An 11,228-nucleotide genomic window follows, 5' to 3' on the forward strand; every position below is an offset into this window, starting at 1 on the left:
TTTGTGTTTAAGTTTTGCATGTTAACTTGTTTTCTACTTGATGCTTTTAATGTTTGCTACTTGACTATCTCTTTTTATTATTTCCATGAATCTTGAACTAATAGGCACTTGGTTTAGTTAAAGAATTGCTAAGATCCTTTTTTTTATCATGACTTGAACGTTAGGGCAACTAAACTATGCTTGAATTCTATGTTATGTTCAGTGATTAAATATTAAATTAAGTTACACACATGAATGCTAAGCATGCTCGCATGTTTAATATGTTTACATGATTATATTATTCTCTATGTATGTTTTAAAATTTAAGAATTCTTCCGCTGCAATGATCACACATGCATGTATGTTCACGTAGTGCCGCCCTTGCTAGCAGTAGGGGAAGGGCGGGCGTTACAATTTCAGTATGTGCCAGTCGGTATGGTGCTTTTGACACTGGGGTGGTTCCCGGTAACAGTTCTATTCCAAACTCCACCTCGCCATCCAGGGGTAGCCCTACAATACTTCTGGAAAATCACGAGCTACCTCCACCTCCTCCAAACTTGGTCGCCGAGTCTCTGATTTAACCATAATGTTGACCAGAAGACCCTCACATCCCTTACTTAGCATTCGTCGGGCTTTACACACAGAAATTACGTGGGGAATGGCCAGTTGTGGAACTGCATGAAAAATAAAGAATTCTTCATTTGGTAGCTTCAACTTAACCGTTCATTGTTTGCAATCAATGACTGCCTCGTACCGAACCAGCCGGTCCATTTCGAGAATCACATCAAACTCTGTCATTTCCAGCACAATGAGTCTTGCGCCTACCATATGATTTTGCATCATCATTTGGCAGTTCTTTACTATCCTGTTACTATGTAATTCCTCCCTTGACGGCAATGCCACACTATATCCCGTAACCATTTGTTCAGGTATAATGTTCAGTTTTGTAATGTAAGCCACTGATATGAACGAATGAGTAGCTCTAGAATCTATGCATGGGCCAGAATATTAGCAACATAAATCATACCTATGATGATAGCTATGTCCAAATCCACCTGCTCTTGAGTCATAGCAAATACCCTTCCTTTGGTTGGCTCCTTGAGCTGAGGACAATCCCTAGCAAAATGCCCTGTCTTCTTACACATGTAGCAAACATCTGTTCCCGTCAAGCACTCTCCAGCATGAATCTTCTCGAACTTGGAACAACGAACCTTGTTTTTGACCCTGGAAGTAGTACCTTCAGTTGTTTGCGACTTCTGAAATTGCTGACGTGGCTGTGCCTGTTTAAACGGCTGCTTTCCTGGATACTGACCAGGGGTTGACTTCTTCTTGCTCGACTCCTATTGATCCCGTCCCTGATAACTCAATCTCTTGTCTGCGCTTCCTTGATCATGTCGTTTCTGTCTCTTTCGGACATTAGTGCCTGGTCAACTGCCTCTCTGAATGTGGTGACCCGACTTAATCTGACATCATGGCGAATGGCAGCCCTCAATCCTTCTGTAAAGTGCTTCAGCTCCTCCACTGGTTGGCTGACATGCAATAAATTACAGACATGATCAGTGATTCCCGTATCTACACACCAGGTACCGGTAGATAACTCCACTAAACATGTAACAACTAATGAATAAAATACACCTGAATTGTTCTTAGTTCTAAGAAGAAAGTCCACCTTAATGTTCAAGTCCTATTTCAAATCATTATAATTGGGACTACTAAGTCTTTTCTATAGTATAACAACTAGGGGATTGACTAACATTTGAAATCATAAGAATCACAAAAATATTTGGTCAAGATCAATTCCTTAAAATCCCCATGAATTTTGTATGTCACAATAGTGTGGACGTATACAAAATCAAAGAGGAGATTTTATCCATTAATTTTATTATCTCGTCAACCTTACTTTATGATGAATAAAATTAATAGTTGGTCTGTTTTTGATTAAATATTTGGTCAAAACTTTGAATTTAAAATAATATTGATTCCTCAAAATAATATCATTTAAATTCACCAACAACTCAAACACCGTGAATTTTGCATGCCACGATAGTGTGGACATATACAAAATTGATCATTTGTAAGAGGAGAGTTATACCCATTAATAACCTTGTCAACCTATCTTTATGACAAATAAAATTATCTCAAACACCGTGAATATTGTATGCCACGATAGTGTGGATGTATACAAATTCAAACATTTGTAAGAGGAGGGTTATAATTTTATTATCTTGTCAACCTATCTTTATGACAAATTAATAGTTGGTTTTCCTTCGGTCACACAACTAATAGCTGTGTCTCCGATGGGGAGGATATTATTAAATGAGCCTAAGTGTATACCATTAGTTGATACTTAGTCCATTAAATAAGATTACGCCACTTCCGATGGGGAAGATCACACACTCTTAATTAATTTCCTATAATCATCCAAAATGGAAGTTTGATCTAGTGATCCGCAAACAAACTCATCCGAAATGGAGGAAGGCACTCAGAGCCAATGCGCAAGCTTGTTGCATCACTTACAAATCAGTAATGGAGACCATGGGATTCATATACTAATCCCTCTCCCACTTAGTTATTTAAGGTGAGGAATTTTAACCTATGCTAGCATATCATGCACACATACATCACAGTAAATAAAAGCAATAAATTTAGAAATTAATTTTTCAAATATTATGGCCTTTTTCATCACTATCTTCAGTATGCTCCAACTCTAGTTGCTGTCATCTTTAGCCACCGCCATCGGGTCTAGTCATCGCATCTATCTTGCTTCTTATTCCGCTGCGCCTTTGGTCCTCCAATAGCACCACGCCTTGCAAGAATACGATCCGCGACAAATATAGAATTTTACATATATCGATCCTATATTCCACAAAGGAATGTACATGTAATCTAGATCGAAAAATAAAATTCTAAAAACCTAGGGCTAATATAGTGATAAAGAAACCTTGTAAATAGATCGCCTTGAAATTCAGCTTGGGGAAGGGTATTGACGCCACACTCAAGCAAGATGAGAAGGTGAGTGATAAGTCATGGAGTTTTGATCGCCACAAGTTGCCTTGATAAGATCGAAATTAGTTCTTTGCCTAAGAACAAGAAGGAAGCTCTCACAAAAGAGAAACTCAAATTTTCATTCAAACTTACATGATTTGTCATACAAGAGTTCTCCTATTTAACATCCCTTAAGATCCCCTATGCACTAATTATGCAATAAATATCATGCTTGCATGCATGTGTTTTATTATCCACTAATGCAACCACTAATCCCTAATACTAGCTTAATGCAACCATGCATGCATGGTATTTGTTATACTAGCTTAGGAACTTTCAAAAATGCATTAAAAACCCACAAAGGACATCAAAAGTCACTTTAGAAAACCCCCCCCATGCATGCACACGAAAATGGTCCTCATGTTGGACCAATTTCACTTTCAAATTGAAGGAATGTGATCCACTTAGTTGTTGCCTCCATTGTGCATTGATCCTCCTTTTCCTTGAGCCTCATTATTAAGCCTTCCAAAGCTTGCTTCATTCTCTTAGTCTTGGACCTTGTCATGGGTCCCCCAATTCCCTTCAATGCCTCTTCTTGGCTCACATCATTCCCTCCTTCTTTAGGTGAATTCGTCCTCGAATTTAGGTCTTCATCTCCTACATCAAAAGGACTCAAATCAGCCACATTAAATGTTGCACTAACACCATACTCACCGGGCAAATCAATTTTGTAAGCATTGTCATTAATTCTTTCCAACACTTGGAATGGTCCATCTCCTCTTGGTTGAAGCTTTGATTTCCTTTGGGTAGGAAACCGTTCCTTCCTCATATGAACCCACACCCAATCACCGGGTTCAAGGACCACTCTTTTTCTCCCTTTATTGGCTCGATTTGCATATTGCTCCATTTTCTTCTCAATTTGAACTTTAACTTGCTCATGAAGCTTCTTCACATATTCTTCCTTTTGTTTTGCCATCCTTGTGAACTAAAGAAGAAGTGTTAGGTAAAGGAAGCAAATCAAGAGGTGTTAGTGGATTGAACCCATAAACAATCTTAAAAGGAGAAAATTGAGTAGTAGAATGTACCACCCTATTATAAGCAAATTCAACATGAGGTAAACATTCTTCCCAAGACTTAATGTTCTTCTTAATAATTGCTCTAAGAAGAGTAGAAAGTGTCCTATTTACCACCTCAGTCTGGCTGTCAGTTTGTGGGTGGCATGTGGTGGAGAAAAGAAGCTTTGTTCCATAAGGTCCTCCAAAAATGGCTTAAAAATTTGGTGTCACGATCTGAAACAATGCTCCTAGGCATGCCATGAAGTCTTACCACCTCTTTGAAAAACAAATCTGCCACATGAGTTGCATCATCCACTTTGTGGCAATGTATGAAGTGTGCCATCTTGGAGAATCTATCAACTACCACAAAAATGGAGTCCTTACCTTTTTGAGTACGTGGTAGCCCTAAAACAAAATCCATAGACAAGTCAGTCCAAGGAAAATTAGGAATAGGCAAAGGCGTGTAAAGTCCATGAGGTAATGTCTTAGATTTTGCTTTTCTACACACAATGCACTGTGCACAAAATTTCTGCACATCGTGTTTCATGTGTGGCCAATAAAAATGTTCAAGAAGCATTTCTAAGGTCTTTTGAACCCCAAAGTGTCCCATTAAACCCCCCTCGTGTTTTCCTAACTAGCAATTTACGCATGGATCCTCTAGGCACACAAAGTCTGTTATTCTTAAACAAGTAGTTGTCATGCCTAGCAAACCCATTTTGTGATTTCTTTTCACACGCAGCATATAATTGGGAAAACTCATTATCATGTATATACAATTCCTTAATATGTTCAAAGCCAAGCAATTTAGTTTCAAGTGTAGCTAACAAGTTATACCTTCTTGAAAGTGCATCTGCTACAACGTTTACCTTTCCTTGCTTATGCTTAATCACATAAGGAAATTGTTCAAGAAATTCGACCCATTTGGCATGCCTTTTGTTGAGCTTCCCTTGCCCTTTCAAATACTTCAAAGATTCATGATCACTATGAATGACAAATTCTTTAGACAAAAGATAATGCTGCCATGTTTGTAATGCTCTAACAAGTGCATACAATTCTATATCATAAGTGGAATAGTTGAGAGTGGCGCCACTTAGTTTCTCACTAAAATATGCAATGGGATGACCATCTTGAAGTAAAACAGCCCCAATACCCACATGAGATGCATCACATTCAATTTCAAAAGATTTGGAAAAATCAGGTAAAGCAAGAATGGGTGCATGTGTGAGTTTATCCTTAAGTGTTTGAAATGCCTTTTCTTGATTCTCTCCCCATCTAAAACCCATGTTTTTCTTAACAATTTCATTTAGAGGTGCTGCCACTGTGCTGAAGTCCTTCACAAACCTCCTATAGAAACTTGCCAACCCATGGAAGCTCCTAACCTCACTCACAGTTTTAGGAGTTGGCCAATCTCTAATGGCCTTAACTTTCCCTTCATCAACCTGCACTCCTTTAGAACTTATGACAAAACCAAGAAAAACTACATGAGTAGTGCAAAAAGAACATTTTTCCAAGTTAGTATATAGTTTTTCCTTTCTAAGGACATGCAAGATAGATTGGAGATGTGCAAGATGATCAACAAAACTCTTGGAATATACCTGATCCGGTAGTAAGAGCGGGCCCCCCCCCTTCTTGCAAAGTCAACGCCAAGTGGAAGTCACTGGAACAGCCGCCCACCCAGAGGAGAGTGTGGTCCGACCGGACGGACGGCCGTAGATGGCCGGTCCGATTGGACTGCCGGCCGGCCGATGGAATCGAGTACCCGGAGGGGTCCGGCCGGCTCGCACTTATAGTTGGGAGGCACCCTGTCAAATCGGGGTTCCGACGCTCAGTTAAAAAGGTCATGGACCGAGCTGACCTTTTGACCGACCACAGTAATAAAGCACCCCTGTTTGTTAGTCTCCACAAAGCACAAGTAAACCACTGCGGATGTCCGGTCGGATGTTTAGGTATCTGTCCGCTCGGACTACAAGTTTGGAGCAAAGGAAAAGGCCAGAGGATTTCTTTCTCTGACAACCTGTAGGTTTCACGTGTGTGCCATGCTCCAAATCTTGTGACAGGGGATTCTGCTGTCCCATCGAGGGCATGCTTTGACTGTAGCGATATGAGTCAGGTAAGCTTTCTGACAGCCGCGTACCTAGGAAAGGACAGGTAAGCTTTCTGACAGCCGCATACCTAGGAAAGGACAGAGGACACTTATGCACCTTGGTACACGTGCCCAAACCTTTCACAGCTCTATATAAAGAACCTCAGGTTTCACCGGCAAAGGAGGATTCGGGGTACGTACTCTGAGACTTTAGGAGCCACCTTGTTCATCGTGATTTACCTGACTTGAGCGTCGGAGGGTCGTCGCCGGGAACCCCCTTCCCGGCCCGACTTCTGTGCAGGTTAGCCGGAGCATCGGGCCACCAGTTGGAGATCTACATCAGCGAATCAGGAAGCGCCACGTGCCCAGCGTCTGTTGACTTCTGGTTCGGACAGGATCAATACCAAAATATCATCAAAGTATACTACCACAAATTTTCCAAGAAATTCTCATAAGACATGGTTCATAAGCCTCATAAAAGTACTTGGTGCATTAGTTAACCCAAAAGGCATTACCAACCATTCATACAATCCATATTTGGTTTTGAAAGCTGTTTTCCATTCATCCCCTTCCCTTATCCTAATTTGATGGTACCCACTTTTCAAATCAATTTTAGAAAAGAAGCAAGCACCATGCAATTCATCAAGCAAATCATCAAGTCTAAGGATAGGATGTCTATACCGAATTGTGATGTTGTTGATTGCTCTACAGTCAGTGCACATCCTCCATGATCCATCCTTTTTAGGCACCAAAATTACGGGTACAGCACAAGGACTTAAACTTTCTCTAACCCATCCTTTTTGCAATAACTCCTCCACTTGATTTTGTATCTCCTTTGTTTGTTGAGCATTGCTCCTATAAGCTGGCCTATTGGGCAGAGAAGCGCCAGGAATAAGGTCTATTTGGTGTTCAATCCCCCTCATTGGTGGCAAACTATGAGGTACTTCCTTGGGAAACACATCCTCAAAATCCTGTAAAATAACAACAACATCACTAGGCAAGGAGTTAGGGTTAGATTCCAAGCAAGTTTCCTTGCTCAAAAGAAGAAATATAGGCTGCCTTGTCAAATAAGCTTTCTTCACCTCACTTCCTCTTGTAAACAAATTTTCTATTTTTCTCTCTTTCTTTTCCTCATTCTCTCTTTTCTTTTGAATTTTGTCCTCAAAATCAAGTATTTTCTTTTTCACACACTCTTTCTTTTTCTTAAGCTCTCGCTCTTCTTTTTCTCTTTTCTCTCTCATTTTTATTTGATCCTCACAAACCTCCCTTGGTGATAACGGTACAAGTGTGACTTTGCGAGAATTGTGAACAAAAGAGAACTTGTTGGAGAATCCATCATGGTGAGCTCGCCTATCAAACTGCCAAGGTCTTCCAAGAAGAATGTGGCTTGCCTCCATAGGCACAATATCACATAGAACTTGATCTTCATATTTGCCAATGGAGAAATTAATCAACACTTGCTGGTTCACTACCAATTCACCACTATTACTAAGCCATTGGAGTTTATATGATCTTGCATGTGGTTTAGTCTTGAGGTTGAGTTTGGTGACCATCCTAGTACTTGCCACATTGGTACAACTTCCACCATCAATGATCATAGAGCATGTTTTACCTTGAATAAGGCAACGGGTATGAAAAATATTTTCTCTTTGGTCCTCCTCATGCTCCTTGGCTTGGCTTCCCAATAATCTCCTAACCACCAAGAGATCTCCATCTTGCGCATAGGCTGCTCCATCATTTTCCTCATCGCTTGAGGAAGAGGAATGAGAAGTAATTTCTTCACTAGAGATACTCCCATTATCTCTCACCACCATAGTCTTCTTATTCGGGCATTCGGATGCAATATGACCTTTTCCCAAACACCTAAAACACTTGATATCCCTACTCTTAGAAGTGGAAGAAGAGGTAGTAGGAATAGGCTTCTTAGTGCTTGCTGCCTCCTTAGAATTTGAAGAAGAACCCTCCTTCTTTGGCTTGTCCTTCCAACTTGAAGAGTAGTTTGGAGAAGATGATTTCTTCATAACGCCCTTTCTCTTTAATTGTTGCTCTATTTTCATTGCTTGATGCACTAAGTCGTCAAGCTCCACATAATGTTGTAACTCCACAATGTCTCCAATGTCTCGGTTTAGGCCATGGAGAAACCGAGCCATGGTAGCTTCCCTATCCTCCACAATATTGGCCCTAATCAAAGCCACCTCCATCTCCTTGTAGTAATCATCTACACTCCTACTCCCTTGGGTGAGTCTTTGCAATTTGTTGTGCAATTCCCTATGGTAGTGGGAAGGCACAAATCTCCTTCTCATCAAAGTCTTCATTTCGTCCCAAGTGTTGATAGGATGCTCTCCATACCTTCTTCTCTCCTTTTGCAATTGATCCCACCAAATTAAGGCATAATCGGTGAACTCAAGGGCAGCCACCTTTACTTTCTTTGCATCATTGTAATTGTGGCATGAGAAAATTTGTTCTATTTTCATCTCCCATGCAAGATATGTTTCAGGATCATTCCTCCCTTGGAAGGAAGGTATCTGGACTTTCACACCTCCTAGATCATCTTCTCGTCTATGGTCTCTACCTCCTCTTTCATGTCTTCTTCCCCCTTCATGCCTCCTTCTTTCTCTTGGTGGATCATAGAATGGTTCACTTTGACGAAATTCTTCATGATTAGAATTGCCCCCACGGTTCGAAACTTTTTCTCCTTCAAGTCGGTCCATCCTTTCGTGTATTTCTTCAAGTTGTCTTTGAAGTATTCTCTCAAATTGTTGAGTAAGTGCCTCCATTTGAAGCCTATTAAGATCTCGCCTAGGGGAATTAGGTGATTTTTCCCCACTCATGCTTGCAACAAAAAAATAGAAGATGACAAGGAAAATTACAAAAGAAATGTTAGACGGACCTCACCACTCTACTCACGTGGTTGCACTCAAATTTATCCACTCAGCTTCCTTTATAAGTTCTTAAGGAAAGAACCTTATCAATATCTTTCTCAAGACAACAAGTAGACAATCAAGTGAATAAGAAACCAACAAAAGAAATATGAGTAGAACAAGAGAAATAAACGGATAAAACGAGAAATTCAGCAATGACCAAGAGCAATGGAAGGAATATATCTTTGAATTCAGATTTCACAAAGAAAGAATATTGAGTCCTTTCAATTCACAAATCCTCCTCCTTTTTTTTTCAATCAGAAATCAATGACTCCATTGATTTTTTTTTTCTTTTTGTTTTTTTTTTCGAATTTTTCTTCTTTTTTTTTTTTTTGAGTTGAGGACCCAAATAGCGAATAGAAATTTATGATAGATAGGGACGAAGAGATCAACAAAGATGGACAAGAACAAAGATGAAAACAAGACACAAACCTGAAAATCAAGGAGCCAAGGCTCTGATACCAAATGATAAAGAAACCTTGTAAATAGATCGCCTTGAAATTCAGCTTGGGGAAGGGTATTGACGCCATACTCAAGCAAGATGAGAAGGTGAGTGATAAGTCATGGAGTTTTGATCGCCACAAGTTGCCTTGATAAGATCGAAATTAGTTCTTTGCCTAAGAACAAGAAGGAAGCTCTCACAAAAGAGAAACTCAAATTTTCATTCAAACTTACATGATTTGTCATACAAGAGTTCTCCTATTTAACATCCCTTAAGATCCCCTATGCACTAATTATGCAATAAATATCATGCTTGCATGCATGTGTTTTATTATCCACTAATGCAACCACTAATCCCTAATACTAGCTTAATGCAACCATGCATGCATGGTATTTGTTATACTAGCTTAGGAACTTTCAAAAATGCATTAAAAACCCACAAAGGGCATCAAAAGTCACTTTAGAACCCCCCCCCCCCCTTGCACACGAAAATGGTCCTCATGTTGGACCAATTTCACTTTCAAATTGAAGGAATGTGATCCACTTAGTTGTTGCCTCCATTGTGCATTGATCCTCCTTTTCCTTGAGCCTCATTATTAAGCCTTCCAAAGCTTGCTTCATTCTCTTAGTCTTGGACCTTGTCATGGGTCCCCCAATTCCCTTCAATACCTCTTCTTGGCTCACATCATATAGCTCCCGCTATATTAGTTAAATACAATCATGCACATACAAAATAATGCCCTTGACATGTTCAAGGGTCCAATCACACATAATATCTATATATGCCATAATAGTTGGAGCCTGCAACCACAAAGTTAGCACATCCTACTATTATCCTACCTAAATTATGTATGACATGTGCTTAATCTATTTGAAAACCAAACACACAGCGGCACACCCTAGCTCTGATACCACTTGTTGGTTGGTCCTAGGAAGATCGTACCGGTTCCATTATACAAAAAATTTGTACAAGTGTCGAACCTTTCCTAAACAACCTATTGTGTTCTTTAGAAGTTAAATTAGGAATCGCAAATGGAACTTAACATTATTGATTCTAAATTTAACTTATCTGTTCTTAATGGTTTAGACTTGGATCGCAAGCGAAACTTAACACTATTGATCCAAATCAACCTATGTTATAAATTCAATTAAATATTAATTTCTAAAATTGGCTTTAAGAACTGCATGGCGAGGCACATGACCTTCTTGGGTATGGGAGCATCCACCACCGCCTATACAAAGCCTTTTAAGGAAAGCTAATATGTAATTTCCTTATATAACTCTAGGTTTAACCAAAAAGAACAATTGAATCACAAATTCAAAAAAAAAAACAAAAGAAACACAAATTTGAAACATATCTGAAAACTCTAGAATCATATGCCTCTTGTGTTTGGTATTTCCAAAAATAACTATACAAAGAAACTAGTATGATGCAGAAAACAATTATTAGTTATACCTTTCTTTATAAGCAAATAACCTCTTGATCTTCTACCGTATTCCTCTTCTAATCTCGGACGTTGTGTGGGCAATGATCTTCTAAGATGAGAACCACCAAGCTCCTTCTTCTCCAAGCTAGATTCGGCCACCATCAATTCTCCAAGAGAAGTAGAGGTCCGACCACCACCACCAAGCTCTAAGGGATGCTAGAAACAAAGCCTCCTTTCTCTCCTTCTTCTCCTAGCTAGAACCGGCCACCATCAAAAGCTCCAAGAGGGGATGAAACCGGCCACTAAAGAAGAAGAGAAGAGGAGAGGGAGAACCTCT

General features: G+C 39.7%; 1 pseudogene; it reads right to left on the bottom strand.

Moving 5' to 3' along the window:
• Nucleotides 1–702: 702 nt before the first annotated feature.
• Nucleotides 703–8,531, bottom strand: LOC122048273 (annotated as a pseudogene).
• Nucleotides 8,532–11,228: the final 2,697 nt, after the last annotated feature.

The sequence above is a fragment of the Zingiber officinale genome, chromosome 2B (assembly GCF_018446385.1).
Source record: "Zingiber officinale cultivar Zhangliang chromosome 2B, Zo_v1.1, whole genome shotgun sequence".
Taxonomy (NCBI): Eukaryota; Viridiplantae; Streptophyta; class Magnoliopsida; order Zingiberales; family Zingiberaceae; genus Zingiber; species Zingiber officinale.